This window comes from Podarcis vaucheri (assembly GCF_965113315.1).
Source record: "Podarcis vaucheri genome assembly, chromosome: 17".
Lineage (NCBI taxonomy): Eukaryota > Metazoa > Chordata > Lepidosauria > Squamata > Lacertidae > Podarcis > Podarcis vaucheri.
The window spans coordinates 15284504-15301853 of NC_138755.1; the positions used below are offsets into that span (position 1 = coordinate 15284504).

Sequence of the window (17350 nt, forward strand, 5' to 3'; positions counted from 1 at the left end):
TCAGTAGCAAAAGGATGGCCTCCATGCCTAAGGGCAGTAGCGGCCACTGCAAGCCTTGTCAAAGAAGCTGATAAATTTACCTTCGGCCAGACGATGTACTGTTCGGCTGTTCTGACACTCATGGAATATAAGGGTAGTTATTGGCTAACGAACCCAAGGATGGCTAGGTACCAAGGCCTATTGTGTGAAAATCCCAGGATTCATCTACGAGTAGTGAATATGCTCAATCCAGCGACTTTGCTGCCCCTACCAGAGGTAGATGATGAAGAATCACATGATTGTCTCCAAATAATGGATGAAGTTTATTCCAGTAGACCCGATCTGAAAGATGAACCATTGAAAAATCCAGATGTTGTATATTATACTGATGGTAGCAGTTACCTGCATGAAGGTGCCAGACGAGCAGGATATGCTGTGGTCACCAATGAGGAAGTTGTGGAAGCTGAAGCTTTGCCTGCTGGCACCTCAGCACAAAAAGCTGAACTTATAGGTTTAACTAGAGCTCTGCAATTGGCAGCCGGATGTAAGGCAAACATCTATACTGATTCTAAATATGCCTTCTTAACCCTGCATGCACATGGTGCTCTATGGAAAGAAAGAGGTCTAATAGGAGCCCACGGGAAGGCCTTGAAATATGGACCTGAAGTAGAAATCCTGTTAGAAGCAGTATGGGCTCCAGAACAGATTGCTGTAATGCACTGCAAAGGTCATGGACGAGGAAGGGATCCAATAACCAGAGGAAATCATGCTGCTGACAAAGCAGCCCGAGAGGCAGCCCAAAAGCCTGTGGGAGGATTTATAGCAGCCCTCATACCAGAGGTAGTTCCAGAAGAAGTTAAACCTCACTATACCCCAGAAGAGAGGAAGTGGGCTGAACAGGAAGGAGCAGTTGCGAAGGACGGTTGGATGATCCTGCCAGACAATAGGATTTATGTACCTCATCATCTAGCAGGCACAATTGTAAGGAATTATCATGAATCTACTCACCTTGGCGGTACTGCAACCAGAGAGAGTCTCAGTCGGAAGTTGTATATTATTAATCTATCACAATTAGCAACTTGCATTTCACAGAAATGTGTTCTTTGTGCTAAAAACAATCCCAGGCAGGGACCGGTACAACCTCCTGGAATCCAACATGTGGGATATGTCCCCATGGAAAGCCTAATTGTGGACTTCACAGAGCTGGTCCCTTCTAAGGGATTCAAGTATCTCCTTGTGTTTGTGGATACTTTTACCGGATGGGTTGAAGCTTTTCCCACCCGAACTGAAAAGGCACGAGAGGTAACTAAGAGACTCCTCACTGAATTAATCCCGAGGTTTGGGTTACCTAGATGCATTGGAAGTGACAATGGGCCAGCGTTCATTGATCAAGTAGTACAAGAAGTATGTCGAGTCCTACAAGTGAAATGGAGACTGCATGCAGCCTATAGGCCTCAGAGTTCAGGGAAAACTGAAAGAATGAATCGGACTTTGAAAACCCAATTGGCAAAATTAACCCAGGAAACGGGATTGGGATGGGTAGATGTGTTACCCATAACACTGTTTCGTGTTCGGTGTGCACCCACAAAAAGACTTAAGTTGTCACCTTTTGAGCTCCTGTATGGGAGACCGCCCTCCTTTGTTCAGGATATTCCAGCTGACCTTAAACAAATAGGAGACCATGTGACACAGGGACAAGTGCAATCTCTCTCCCGTGTTTTTGTTTCTCTTAACAGGTGGGCCCTCGAGCGCACGCCGTGCAGCATTGCCGAGCCGATTCATCAGTTCCAGGCTGGCGATAGCGTATGGGTGAAAGAGTGGAAACGTGATCCACTTGCACCTAAGTGGCGTGGACCTTACACCGTCTTGCTCTCTACTCCAACAGCGGTGAAGGTAGCTGAGGTGACCCCCTGGATTCATCACTCCCGTTTGAAGAAGTCCGAAGGCAGTTGGACGTGCAAAGGTGACCCCTCTAATCCTCTTAAACTGACTCTCTCCAAAAACCCCTGTATCTAGCCCTACCGGGAACGGGCTAGGTCACGGGCAACATTAGACGACCGGCCTGCTGCAGCCACAACCTGGAAGCTGGCTGACCTGCGCACGCCTGAAGCTTGAGGAGCATCAGAACCAGCGATTGTGAAAGGAAAGATTCTCTTATACAATTAATTGACTGCCCCCCCCCCTTGTGGAACAATTATCAGAGATATTACTCATTGGGGATCCTCGGGATATATGTTTTGGTCTTGGTGGTTCCCCATTTCTGTCACTGGGGGAATTATATTGGGACTAATATTTATCTGCTATCACAATAAGGTAATCTTTTGTGGAAGGAATGCATATGCTAGACATCAACATGATTTTATTATTAATCCTGATCCCTTGGAAAGGGGAAGGGTCCTTGAATCTGACCAAATTGACTAAATATGGATTCCGCCATGACCACAATATGTGGGTAGGTTTAGCTGAGATGGTAGCCAATGTTGCAAATAGGACCAATTGCCTTGTTTGCTCTCTTGGGCCAGATGATTCAGAGGGAGGTATGCCCTTATTACCGATACCATTAGATGCCATTGGTATGGTAAGCGAAATACCACACCAAACAGAAATACAGAATTTCCCCGGATGGAACTCAACTAAACCAATACGAGTTATACCTGTACAAGGGGAATTCTGTGTACATAAATCATCAGATGCAGCTGATTCTATCATGATAGGCTCTTCTCATTGTCGCTATACTTGGGATAATATTAAGAATACCTGGGCACACGGTACTACCTATCGAATTCGGAATGCCTTGCCCTGTGCACCTCCTTTTATTCATGCATGGAAAGTGGTATGGAACATAACTGTGACAGAAAAAGGCAATCTAACATACTGCACTGTGAACTCTCTACCTCTTTTGTTATTTCGCCTTCTGTACTCCACGTACCAAAAACCTCAGACCAGATGGTTGTGGTGGATATGTGGAGAATGGGCATACAAGAAACTCCCCTCCAAATGGAGTGGGACTTGTTTCCTGGGATGGGTATTACCACCAATGTGGATTATGCCCACTAATTTGGCCAAGCGAACACGAAGAAACACTGATATTTCTCGTATAGCAGGAGGAAGTACCCAAAGTTGGAGCGGTACTGATGATTGGCCACCAGAGCGCATTATAGCCTATTATGATCCTGCCTCCTGGAATCCTGGTGAGCTCATACAAGGGGCACGGGATCCTATTTATAATCTAAACAGAATAATTCGATTGCAAGCAGTAGTGGAACTTGTAACCAATGCAACGGCCCAGAGTTTGAGACTTATTGCACAACAGTTGGATGAAAGTAGAGCCGCCATTTTGCAGCTGAAAATGGGAATGGATTATGTACTTGCCAAGCAGGGAGGTCTATGTGGAGTCTTGAACTTGACAGGGAATGCCTGTTGCTTTAACATTTCAGATAATGGTGAGGCAATCCGTGTGTTGGCCACAAAGATGGAGAATATAGCACATGTCCCAGTACAAACATGGGAAGGATGGGATATGGGATGGCTCACCAATTGGTTACCTAATGTCACAGGACTCAAAGGGATACTATTGTCTTGCTTGTTTTTCTTGACAGTAGTGGTAATGGTTTTATGTATGATGCCATGTATCATTTCATGTTTTAGAAGTACAATTAGCAAGATGGTTTCAAATGAAACTCTACCTCATATCATGGCCCTATACAGAGCTTTACCTCAGGAACATGATGAAGGTCAAGCTATCAAGGACACTTGGGATGAAGGTCCTTGAGCTTGAAAGGGGGGAATGAGGCATCAGGCATAAGACTGCATTTTATTAATGTTTGATCAGGACTTGTATATTAAAGAGAGAGCTCAGATTTTCAAAAGTTTCAAGCCAGGCAGAAGACCAGCAGTTTACAACCTTGGTAATGTTTATCCTCCTAGACAAGGGCCCCTTTGATTGATAGCAGAAAACAATTCTCAAAGTCGTAAAAGCTGAAATTACAGACTGAATGAGGACACTGACCCTACATGTTACAGAAGATAAAAAAGGCAGAAATAAATATAATTAGGAATGAGTAAATAGTAAAATAATGCCAATGTGCCTCCCAGTAAAATGAGCCAGATCTTCTTTCTAAGGTTAAAAGGCCAAGACCAAATGGGGAAGCATCTAGCTGGCAAGTCTTTTTTTCTAATGGGAAAAGCAGCTGGCTGAAGGAGGGGTTGTAAACTGGAGAGGCTTCTTTTGAAGCTGTTTTTTTTTTACTGAGTTCCTTTTTACTTTACAAAGGCCTTATTCCTTTTAAAAGGCTACCTATGTTATGTATTAAATATATTGTCTTAAATGTAATTATGCAAAGGATTTAAGAAATGCTAGATTTCATATAGTTCTAAGAGTTGTATTTTGAAATTAAGTCAGCCACCAGTCTTGCCCCCCTTGCTAGACAAGAGACGCCGTCCTGAGCAGTCCTGATATATTAGTTGTCAGACATTTGTTTAGAAACCTTCAAATGAAGGAGATCTTTCAATGTTGATGTGAAACTCAAGATCCTTGACATATGTTTAAGATAAAAAATTAAGATTAACCATTTGTTTTAGAAGGCAATAGGGCAAGGAGGGCAAGAGGTGAGCTGGTAATTAAGATGCCTTGTTGAGACACATGTAAGATATATTACTACTTATTTGTCATTTATAGATGTAACAATATATAGCTCTTTGTGTTCCATATAAGGACAGGAGGATATGGGTGTATCTTTTTGTGATTGGTTCTAGCAATCAGCCAATAGGAATTTCAACCAGGCTGATTGGACAGAGGCAGCCACAGGAGGAGCAAAGGGGGCTGGATTAAGGGAATATAAGTGCTGGCCATAATGGCAGGAGCAGGCCAGAGCTTGGTAACCATATACCACTGTGCCTCTCATTTATTTGTCTGACAAATAAATAATTATTTTAATTTCTCTATTGCTGCGTTGAATATTTCATTCCAGCTAAGCGTTAACCACAAGCAGGGTGCTACACATGGTTTTCAGCCAGCATGGACACTCAGTGTTCATCTTCCTTGTTGTGTTTGAATCAAAGAAATACTTAAGAGCAACCAAGGGTGGTTTCATTAAAGCACCAGTTCTGAACAACTGGTGCACAGAAATGTATTCTTTGTGAAATCCCTTAATGGCCCATGAAAATCTGAGGCTGAATACCTTCCAAATGTGATGCAAAATGCTCCTGATTTGGTTTTAACCATGCAGGCAGGTCGTTTTAATTTATATATTTAGGCATTCTTTTCGGGGGGGTGTTAATAAAACTTTTCTTTCTTGGCTGAACTCTTGGAAAGATGCAGGATGCAAATTATTTTTTGGTTAAAAGGGTCACCCATAAGGATGAAAGTGTTTGTATCAATGTGCCTACAAGGTGTTTAATTGGTACCTCTGGTTACATACGCTTCAGGTTACAGACTCCGCTAACCCAGAAATAATGCTTCAGGTTAAGAACTTTGCTTCAGGATGAGAATAGAAATCCTGCTCCGGCGGTGCGGCAGCAGCAGGAGGCCCCATTAGCTAAAGTGGTGCTTCAGGTTAAGAACAGTTTCAGGTTAAGAACGGACCTCCAGAACAAATTAAGTACTTAACCCGAGGTACCACTGTATTTAATACATATTTACTAAAACATCTATTAGTTCCCACAAATGTGCATAAGAAACAGTTGGGATTTGTTAAAACAATTTTTACAGGATCTAGAATCCACCCTAGTTTTGTGATTGCAATTTGTTTTAAACTATTTTTTATGTTGTGTTTTAAATTGTTGTAACTTGCCCTGGGACTTTAAGGTGACGGGTGAGATTATAATAATATTTATTATTTTTGTAGCCTTTCTGAAGTCCCATTAAATTCAGGGGGAGTGACTATAGTACATATTTGAATATTTTACTTTGAATGAAGTGGGATTTCAAAGTGCTTAATACCCCCTTGTTATCCTCATAATCAAAGAACTGCTTGATGATGCAAAAAGGGAAAGAAAAATATGACCCAGTCCTATGTATTTGGGCTGTTTTCCAACCATAACACTATGGTACTTGAGCTACAAGAATGGACAGCTTTAATTTAAGACATAAAGCAGCAGTACTCAGGTAATTATATTGTGCCTGCTTAAATTACTTCTAATATAATAAACTTGTCATAGTTGAGAGTAACTAACAGGTAATGGATTAGTGCTAATGGAGCCACCGCCCAAAAAGGTCTTAATTTGGTTGTTTGTACATTTCACTCTCTGAATCACGCAGCCAAGATGTATTTATTATTGAAGAGTCTGTTGAAACATTAACTCTTGCCATTCTAAACTGAGCAGAGGTTACTTCCTATGCAATACCTCAATCTCTGAGAATTTCACCGCTATTTTTATTTTTGCTGCTGCATCGCACTGTTGATGCATGTTAAGCTTGTGGTCCACCAAGACCCCTAGACCCGTTTTGCTGGGTTTCCTCCATCTTATATTTTTGCATCTGGTTCTTCCTGCCTAAATGCTGAAGCGGACATTGGTCCTGTTTTCACAGATGCCTATGGGAAGCTGCAAGCGGGACGTGAGCAGGACAGCACTCCTTCCACTTGTATTTCCAGACAACAACAACAACAACAACAACAACAATTTATTATTTATACCCTGCCCACTCTGGGCGGCTCCCAACAGAATAGTAAAAACACGATAAAATATCAAACATTTAAAACTTCCCTAAACAGGGTTGCCTTCAGGTGTCTTCTAAAAGTCAGATAGTTGTCTGTTTCCTTGACATCTGATGGAAGAGCATTCCACAGGGCAGGTGCTGGCACCGAGAAGGCCCTCTGCCTGGTTCCCTGTAACTTCACTTCTCACGGTGAGGGAACCGCCAGAAGGCCCTCGGAGCTGGACCTCAGTGTTCGGGCTGAACAATGGGGTGGAGATGCTCCTTAAGGTATACTGGGCTGAGGCCGTTTAGGGCTTTAAAGGTCAGCACCGACACTTTGAATTGTGCTTCGAAACGTACAGGGAGCCAATGTAGGTCTTTCAAATATGGTCTCGGCAGCCACTCCCAGTCACCAGTCTAGCTGCTGCATTCTGGATTAATTGTAGTTTCCAGGTCACCTTCAAAGGTAGCCCCATGTAGAGCACATTGCAGTATTCCAAGCAGGAGATAACTAGAGCATGCACCACTCTGGCAAGACACTCTGCAGGCAGGTAGGGTCTCATCCTGCGTACCAGATGGAGCTGGCAGACAGCTGCCCTGGACGCAGAACTGACCTGCGCCTCCATGGACAGCTGTGAGTCCAAAACGACTCCCAGGGTGTGCACCTGGTCCTTCAGGGGCACAGTTGCCCCATTCAGGACCAGGGCATCCTCCACACCTGCCCGCCCCCTGTCCCCCAAGAACAGTACTTCTGTCTTGTCAGGATTCAACATCAATCTGCGTGATACTCAGAGACAGAATGTCTTGTGGCTACTGAAAGCCTCATCCCCTGTGAATTTGCCTTTTAAAGTCATCTGAGTTGGTGGCCCTCACTACACCCAATGGTAGCTATACATTCTGCCATACGTGTAACAAGTTTTGTTTTTTTAAGCCGTATCCTTCCCCCACCCCCACCCCATTGTGAGCCGGAAAATTATTCTGCGTACGCCTCTTCCTATTCAACATCATGCTATTAGCATTTTGTTTCCTCTAGCCCCCTTCTTAAAATAGGGCGTGCGTTGTGAAGTATTAGAAAAAAATGATTGCAATTTCAATCGTCTCTTATTTCTCTATCACAATTAGCATTTAAAAGCCTGGCTCCAATTTGTATTTAAATATGCCGCCTTTGTAGTCATGGCAATCTCCTTCGCTTGCCTCTTCCCATTTTAGAATGTACTGATTCTAGCTGCTATTCAGGCACTGCTCTCATCGGAGCCTCATCTCCCACTCTCTCTTCCTCTCCCGCAGATGCTTGTGCACATGTACCTCTGCCGCCTAAGTACATGTAACAAAAGAGTCGTAATAAAAAATTGCCTAAAAATAGAATACTGCTCTGATAAACACCACTCACTGAAGGAAGTCTTTTGGGAAAAGGAATGAATGAACAATTATTCCTTTGTGATCTTCAGCAGGTGTCTTCATTCATGTGATACAGAAGTAAACGAAAAATACATGCTTTCTTCTTCTCACATTTATTTATGGGATATGCATATTTTACAAGGGACAGGAAAACGAAGAGAATCCTACAATAGCCTACTATTTAATTCCATGGTGGGATTTGTCTGGTTGTTTGCAAAGTGGGGTGGCTTGCACTTTATACTGCTATGTCTTAGGCTAAACCCATGATCTTAAAAACTAAGATCATGGCCACTGGTCCCATCACCTCCTGTCAAATAGAAGGGCTAGAAATGGAGGCAGTGAGAAATTTTACTTTCTTGGGCTCCATGATCACTGCAGATGGTGACAGAAGTCACAGAATTAAAAGATGCCTGTTTCTAGGGAGGAAAGCAATGACAAACCTAGACAGCATCTTAAAAAGCAGAGACATCACCTTGCCGACAAAGGTCCATATAGTCAAAGCTATGGTTTTCCCAGTAGTGATGTATGGAAGTGAGAGCTGGACCACAAAGAAGGCTAATCGCCAAAGAATGGATGCTTTTGAATTATGGTGCTGGAGGAGACTCTTGAGAGTCCCATGGACTGCAAAAAGATCAAACCTATCCATTCTTAAGGAAATGAGCCCTAAGTGCTCACTGGAAGGACAGATCCTGAAGCTGAGGCTCCAAGACTTTGGCCACCTCATGAGAAGAGAAGACTCACTGGAAAAGACCCTGATGTTGGGAAAGAAGGAGAGCACAAGGAGAAGGGGACGGCAGAGGACGAGATGGTTGGACAGTGTTCTCGAAGCCAGCAGCATGAGTTTGACCAAACTGCAGGAGACAGTGGAAGACAGGAGTGTCTGGCGTGCTCTGTTCCATGGGGTCACTATCAAAAGGTTGGTCACAGGGACGCGGGTGGCGCTGTGGGTTAAACCACAGAGCCTAGGACTTGCCGATCAGAAGGTTGGCGGTTCGAATCCCTGTGACGGGGTGAGCTCCCATTGCTCAGTCCCTGCTCCTGCCAACCTAGCAGTTCGAAAGCACATCAAAGTGCAAGTAGATAAATAGGTACCACTCCAGCGGGAGGGTAAATGGCGTTTCCGTGCGCTGCTCTGGTTTTGCCGGAAGTGGCTTAGTCTTGCTGGCCACATGACCCGGAAGCTGTACACCGGCTTCCTCGGCCAGTAAAGCGAGATGAGCACCGCAACCCCAGAGTCGTCCACGACTGGACCTAACGGTCAGGGGTCCCTTTACCTTTAATATTGTCACCTCTACCTGCTATTTAGATAAATAACAACTGTCCGGGAGCCTAGTTGTGCTGCCTTTCAATCCAGAACGCTTCTCAAGGCATGAATAAACTATACTTACACCAGGACTGGTCCAACCCTACTAACCAGCATTGCGTTGTGCTAAGGCAGCAAGTTCATCCCCAGTCCCTGACCCACTTCTCATTATGTAACTGCTCTCCTTGCCTTTTGTCCCATTTCATTCCTGCAGCTGGGATGTTCTGTTGCTTGGCTGTGCATTTATTTCCTCTGTCCCTAGAACAGCCCGTCTTTTCACCTTCCAAGGGCAGAGAGGGATGAGTCAGGCGCAGTAGCAGCTGCGCCTCCGAAGAGACACTGAGTGATGGCAGCTGGATATTCTGTCACCTGGCTGTGACCTCCTTCCTTCCTTCCTACCTGCCTGCCTGCAGGATTGCAGGTCTTTTTGCAGCCCAAGGACAAAGGAGGAGATGCCAGGTGCAGCGGCAATGTCTTCTCAGATGAAAAATGGGCAACTCCACTTGCGAAACAGGAAAGGCATTTAATAAATCCATCTGTCCTGTGCTTGTTTGTAGCATTTTGTTCGCAGAACTGCAGACTAGCACTGAAGCACTAGCATGGGCTGTGCTGGTTGGGGCTGAAAACATCGGAAAATGTTCGGAGGGCTGCAGGCATAGCTGTCAACCGTCCCTTATTTGGTGGGAAACTCCCTTATCCCAGCGCCGTGTCCCGCTGCTGTCCCGGATTGATGATGTCCCTTAAATTTCCTGGGTTTCATGCTTGCCCGGGTCGGGAGGTAAGCAGCGGCTCGGGGTCCTTCCGCCGCGAGAGAGAGTGCACGCATGAGCTGCCGCGTCTCCATCTCTCCCTTTTCCCCTTCAGGGGCGTGTTGTGAAAGACAGGTAGCGGTGGGCAGGCAGGCAGCCCCTCTCTTGCGAGGCTTCCGCCGCGCTGCCAGGGGAAGCCGGAGGTGGCAGCGGCGGTGGCGGCCTGAGGGAGGAGGAAGAGGAGGGGAAAGGGATGGAATCAGGAGGGTGGCACTTCAGCGGCCAAAGTGGCGCCGCAACGGAAGACCCAAGATTTGCCCACACTGGAGGATTGGCAGACGCAATTGATGAACTACATGGAACTAGCCGAGATGACTGCAAGGATCCGAGACCTGGGAGAAGAGGCAATGGAGGAGGACTGGAAAAAATTTAAAGACTATCTGCAAAAGTATTATAAGTTGTATGAATCATAAGATGCCGTATGATTTGGAACGTTAGCCCCAGCAACGAAATTTAATTATCTATGAAATTGGGCAACATTTATGAAAGAATCAAAGTTTAAATGGGTAAAAACGACATTATGTTATATTTTTAGAGTAAATGGAGAATAAGAGATTTAAACTTAAATTGCAACTGAAAATATAAAGAAACACACGAAGTAAGGGTATAATTTGCTGATAGCTTTATTATCAAGAATGCATTATGCGGGAGATGTGGGGAAGTCCAATGGAAATTTGAAATAAGTTCCTGAAATGGTTGTGATTTTTTGTTCTTTTCTTTCTTTCTTTTTTTTCTATTCTGTTCATTCTTTTGTTCTTTCTGTAATTTGGAAAAAATGCAATAAAAATTATTATTAAAAAAAACAAAGTGGCGCCGCAACCACCTCATGCCAGGCTTGCGGGCGGCATGGGCGAGAGTCTCTCTCCCTCACTCTCGGGTGGGGAAGGGGCGATAGCACTCATAAGCTAAGCAAAATCCCTTATTTTGGCTGCTGATCCCTTATTTTTGAGGCTGCTGGTCCCTTATTTTCAAATCTGTAAGCTGACAGCTATGGCTGTAGGCTCCCTGTCCCTGGAGGAAGAGGAAGAGGAAGAGGAAAGAGGAGGAGGAGGAGGAGGAGGAGGAGGAGGAAGAAGAAGAAGAAGAAGAAGAAGAAGAAGAAGAAGAAGAAGAAGAAGAAGAAGAAGAAGAAGAAGAACAACAACAACAACAACAACAACAACTTCATTTAAGAAAGGGGAGAGGGGTATAACACTTTGGGTATGTTGTGCACCCCAACCCTACAGATATAAATTCAGCAAGATTTATTCTGAAGGAAGTGCACTGCCCAACCACAATCAGAAGCATCGTTCCCTGGAAGCAAGAAAATCCCCTTGAACTCAGCAAGGCAGGCTTCTGAGTCGACGAGGCTAAGAAGGAAAAAGTGTCCCCTGCTAACATCCAGCCTCTCAGACAACATAGGAGCCCTGGGTGCAGTTTCTCAGGGGGGCAAGAAGCCCCATTCCTTGAAACTTCTGGGTAGACAAGAACATGCAGATAGGAGCAGCAGATTCTATGGCTCAGACTTGTCCTTGTTTAGGCATCCACCGTTGCCTCTGTCTGCATCCTAATCCATTTTCCACTGTGCTCAGGGTACCCCAGCTTTCAGCGGAGTTCCTGGGAAGGACTGCCTGCCCCAGAAATTAATAAAATATGGGGGAGCACATAATCACATAACATGACATGGCACACCCACCCACACCCATTTGGAGGGCAATGCCTATCAACTTTGGCAATGAATGCCTATCAATTTTTTTTTTGGGGGGGGGGTCCAAGGCACCACAGCATAGCTGTCAACATTTCCCTTTTTTAAAAGGGAAATTCCCTTATTCCGAATAGGATTCCTCGCAAGAAAAGGGAAAAGTTGACAGCTATGCACCTCAGCCCCTACTGTGGTAGTGGCCCAAAGGGCCACAATAAATGTGATAATGTGCACCCCTGTAAATCCTTGAGTTTGCTTCAATTGAGGAGTTATGGTAGCCTGTTATTTTATGCAACTGATGATTTTGCAAGTTGCCACCCCCCATTGGGGCAGAAATATAGCTAATATAGTAAAAGGTAAAGGGACCCTTTAGGTCCAGTCGTGGCCGACTCTGGGGTTGTGGCGCTCATCTCGCTTTAGCTGTACAGTGGTACCTCGGGTTAAGTACTTAATTTGTTCCGGAGGTCCGTTCTTAACCTGAAACTGTTCTTAACCTGAAGCACCACTTTAGCTAATGGGACCTCCTGCTGCTGCTGCACCGCTGGAGCAAGATTTCTGTTCTCATCCTGAAGCAAAGTTCTTAACCCAAGGTACTATTTCTGGGTTAGCGGAGTCTGTAACCTGAAGTGTATGTAACCCGAGGTACCACTGTATAGTCACCACAAAGATACAGCTGAATCACAAAGCTGCAGGTCAAGTTGTTACATGGTGCAAATGGCCACACGTAATGTAACAGAACACAGCAGGTATCAGAACTTAATCAGCAGAAATTGCCAGTGTTTATTGCACATGTGTATTAATCATGAAATGAGGTAATGATTTGACTGGTGAAAATTGAAATGCTTTGTTTGAAACTTTATAAACAGTCGTGGCTGGACCACCGGGCGGGGTTGCAGTTTTGCAGAACGATCGGACTGTAACTTACTGCTTTGCAATAAACAACGTTGGACTCCTAACTCCTCATGTTTCTGAGTTTTATTGGCGTAAACTCAGGAGAAAAGCCATTTTTTCGACTTACAACACTAGGAGTTGACTCCTGAGGCTGCCAGTCAGTGCAAACAACTTGAAGCTTCAATGGACCCGATGATCTGTCCACTTCCTGCATTTCTCATCCTCTCTGAGGCATAGATGGAGCCAACTCCTGGGGTCTAAGGTCCCTTCGTACCTCCTGCCCCAAATAATATACCGTATTTTTTGCACCATAACACTCACTTTTTTCCTCCTAGAAAGTAAGGGGAAATGTCTGTGCGTGTTATGGAGGGAATGCCTACGGGTGGCATGCCTACGGATTTTCCTCCTCTAAAAACTACGTGCGTGTTATGGTCGGGTGCGTGTTATAGAGCGAAAAATACAGTAAATAAGGAGGGCTGGGTCCCCCCAAAGTTGATGGGCATTGTCATCCGATTTGTATGGATTTGCATTGATTTTTATTCCTTTAGTGAGTGGCAGATGCCCCTCTGAGGGCATAGCCAGGATTTTTTTTGGGGGGGGGCGCAGAACCTTAAACTTGTATTGATTTGTATTGGTGCAGCCAGCCAGCCAGCACTGGCAAAGCCAAGGGGAGTGGGGGCAAACATGATTGAAAAGCATCAAAAATACTCAATTATTTGAGATTCTGCCACCCCCCCCAGCAGAAGCTTCCCCCTCCGTAATGTCCTCTTCTTTTTACCCGTTATTTCCCAAAAAACCCAAAAACCTTTGGCTGTCCCCCCCCCTTAAGAAAAATACACCCATGGAAAGCAGGATTGTTGTTGTGTTTGTGTGTGGGTTTTTTGGGGGAGGGGGAGTTGTGAAGCTTTTTTTGAGGGAGATTACGGGTAAAAAGAAGACGGGGGCAGGTATTTTTAAGGGGAGAAGGTTAAACTGAGTATTTAATTCTTCATATGTGGTGGGATTGCAAAATTGTTGAGAAGTATTGGGAAATGTTTTATAATGAAATGAAGAAGTTGTTTAAAACAACCTTTGTCCAAAAACAAACCCAGAAGCTTCCCTATTAGGTATCACAGGAATGGATTTACCAAGATCACAAAATAACTTGTTTATGTACGCAGCGAAGGCTGCAGCAACATTGTTAGCTAAAGAAGACTGGCAAGTCAAATTAACGGAATATGCTGAAATGGCGAAACTGACAGTGAAATTAAGAGGAAGAGACGACAATGAATTTAAGGAAGACTGGAAGGACTTTATTGCATATTTACAGAAGCAGTGTACATTTACAGAAGCAGTTCTGCATATTTACAGAAGCAGTTTAATACATCGGCAGGGTTTTGAAGAATATTTGTAATTATATTATGAATGGACAATAAGTAATTCATATGGTTAAAACGGGCATAGGCAAACTTGGCCCTCCAGATGTTTTCGGACTACAACTCCCATCATCCCTGATCAGTGGTCCAGTTAGTGAGGGATCATGGGAGTTGTAGTCCCAAAACAGCTGGAGGGCTGAGTTTGCCTATGCCTGGCTTAAAACTTTATAATGGACATGTACCGTAGTAAGTACACTGAAATACAATGGAACCGAGGAAGGGAATGGGGGGGAGTCAATCTGTTTTGTTTTTGTTTTTATCTTTATTATTGTTTTTGTTACATTTTATATGTTTTAGTGTTGTATTTTAATCTTGTTTTTAAGTTGTATTTCAATCAATTGTTTTTATACCTGGTGTTAGCCGCCCTGAGCCTGGTCTTGGCTGGGCAGGGTGGGGTATAAATAAAATTTATTATTGTTGTTATTGTTGGGAAATAAAATGTTATGGGGGGGACGTGAGTATTTTTTTTAACGCTTTTCCTTAATGTTTGAGGATTGGGGGTGTGTGGCTGCCCTGAGATATGGACAAGACATATAACTATGAACATGGTTTATTGTGGAAAAAGGACGCGAACATGTCGAAACTGAAATTGAATTGAAACTGAGGGAAAAAGCTGAGGAGGAAAAGCGCGCGAGGCGGGCGAGTGGGCGGGGCTTGGACCGCGCCAGGCTCCTCCCCCCCTCAGAGCGCGGGAAAAGGCGGAGGCGGAGAAGCCCCGCCCCGAGGGGTGGGGATGAGAGGCTCCGCCCTCCTGGCTCGCCCAGTTCCCCTGGGTGGGCGTGGCTGGGCTGGGCGGTGGGCGTGGCTCCCCGGGAGGCTCTCCTGGTCCTCTTCCCGGCAGTGGATGCTGCGCGTCTGGCGGTGCCGGTCGGTCTCTCCCGGAGCTGCTGCTGCTGCCGCTGCCGCGGGTCTGCCTGGCCGGGTCCGAGGCGTCTGCCGCCGCCCGCTGAGCGCGCTGGAGAGGAGAAGGCTGAGTTTTTGCCCCGGGGGACCGCGGAGGGGCTTCCCACTCATGCCCGGGGACGGAGGACGCAGGGTGGTAAGTTGCGCGGGGAGGGAGAGGGTGACCTCAATTGGGTTTTGCATTCATTGGAATTTAGGGTTTGCATTCATTGGGATTTGCATTCATTGGGATTTATAGCCTGCCCTAAGTGCCCCACCCCTACCCGGTTATTGGGTTGGCGCTGCCAGTTTCAGAGAATTCTGGAATTTGCAAAAATCGAAAGGGACCCCCGAAGGTCATCCAGCCCAACCCCATGCAATGCAGGAATGCAGTGCAGGAATAAGCAGCACGGGGATCAAACCCACAACCCTTGGCGTCATTCGCACCCCTCATTCTAACCAGCTGAGTTATCCAGGCAAAGAGAATCCCAGCTTGCAGTTTTGCTGCTTTCCTTATCCTGCTGGATTTCTTCACAGGCTCCGTTATGAATGACCCACCTTGTCTAAGGACCTCTTCCTAGAAGGATCCTGGAATCGTAGGGTTGCAGAGCTGGAAGGGACCCCTGAGGGTTATCCAGTCCAACCCCCTGAAATACAGGAATAGGCAGCTGTCCCATACAGGGATTGAACACCTCGGTGTTATCAGCACCCCACTTGTTCTAACCAACTGAGCCATTAATTCGTTTTGCATGGAGTTGAAGCCCTGCCAGATTCCCAGAGGAAGGGTCGTTAGCCCTCAACAGAGAACAAGCAGCTTCTTAAAATGGGGCATCTGTTTCAATTTGCTTGGCCCCAGCACAGAACTGTGGTGAAGTCCTATTCAAGTCTACTCAGCAGTAAACCCCATGGAGTTCAAATAGGATTTGCCCCCAGGCAGGGGTGCCAATTTCAAGCAAATATGGGGAGTGGAGTGGGGCTACCCCCTCCACATAATCGCTAATAAGACATGCCACATACACAACATTTGAATGGCAATGCTAATCAATAAAATCAGTAAAAAAAAAAAAACCCTGATATTCTGCCTCCCCCAACATAAATCCTGGCATACCCATGGGTAGTCCCCTCCAATATTTTATTGGGGTGCCAAAGGGACTTCAGCCCCTAGGAGTTGACTCCTTTGCTCCCAGGTAAGTGTGCCTAGGTTTTTGCCGTGCCTGATTTGCTCCAGTCATCCTGAGCATTTCAGCAGAAGAGCTGTTTTGTTTCAGAGAATGAGATGGATACAGTTAAATCCCTCTCTCTGGGAAAAAAAATTAAAGGGACACCCATGCAGTAGGGAAGGTTTCGTTGTTGTTTTTCGGTCGGACTGGGTTTCTGATTTGGAGAGAAGCAAATATTTCAACTGCACCGTGATACACCCTGCGGATGGTAACTTGCAAAAAAAAAGGACAAGAAAGCCTGAGTCTGTACGGTAATAGGATCAGTTTGCCAGGAAAAGTGCACAGCGGAGTCTGAGGGATGAGCAGAGGTCGGAGGAGGAGAGGCTTAGAGAGTAATTAATTCCTCGGCCATAAGTATGCCATGACTGCTTACAAAAAGGAGGGTCAGGGAGGAAAGGACAGCTGAATCCATTGTACATGTTTTGCCTTTATGGCGGTGGGTACCAAGGCAGTGAGAAGGTTTTTACAGCTTCTCTTTTTATCATAACACACTTTAAACTCTTGCAGTGTTTTCTTCCAGTGCGTCTTATATTGCTCCGAGTTTACAGTGGCTCTGAGTTTGCTATTAATGAGTGCATCGCATTGGATAGTATTTGAGTATTCTTCTAACTATGCTTCCAAAGGACTGCCAGGGTGTTTTCACTTTTCAACGCTGCAAATTTCATATTGCAATATCGGATATTTAATGCCTTTAATGTCCTTAAGAAACAAGTTTGCAGCTAGGTCCACAGAGCTGTGGATCCATATGAAGCGGCTGGATTTCAGCCAGTCTAATTCACTTGACTTTGGTGGGTATTAATTGTTTAAAGTGGCTTAAATCCTAAAGCTCCAGTCCAAAGGGATTGTGAATTGGGACTGGTTTTTGGAGTGCTCCTCGGTGTCACCCAGATCACCGTTCTGCACACTTTCCTGACAATAATATTGACGCTTGTTGCGTTTTCTTCTCACCAAACTGCAGCCACAGATTCCGCCTGCTCTGCCCCCCCCCCCGAAAAATGAATTTGCGCACTTCCCCTCAATCAGTGTAGGCATGCACCTGTGTTAACTTGATGCTGACTAAAAGAATGAGGGATCAGGACAGGTACGCTCAGTGACTGATCCTGGGATCATGAACTTGGCAGGTTTGGCTTCAGCT

At 45.3% G+C, this 17350-nt stretch overlaps 1 protein-coding gene across 4 annotated transcripts in view; it reads left to right on the top strand.

Moving 5' to 3' along the window:
• Window positions 1-14931: 14931 nt before the first annotated feature.
• SLC24A2 (solute carrier family 24 member 2) overlaps window positions 14932-17350 on the top strand; it is an 80807-nt gene continuing 78388 nt past the window's right edge. For 3 of the 4 annotated variants that reach the window (XM_082204869.1, XM_082204872.1, XM_082204871.1), the window contains exon 1: window positions 14932-15152. The gene's annotated coding sequence lies outside the window, so the exon portion shown is untranslated. Of the gene's footprint in view, window positions 15153-16546; window positions 16652-17350 lie in introns of those variants that run through there. The other variant, XM_082204870.1, reaches the window with a different exon arrangement.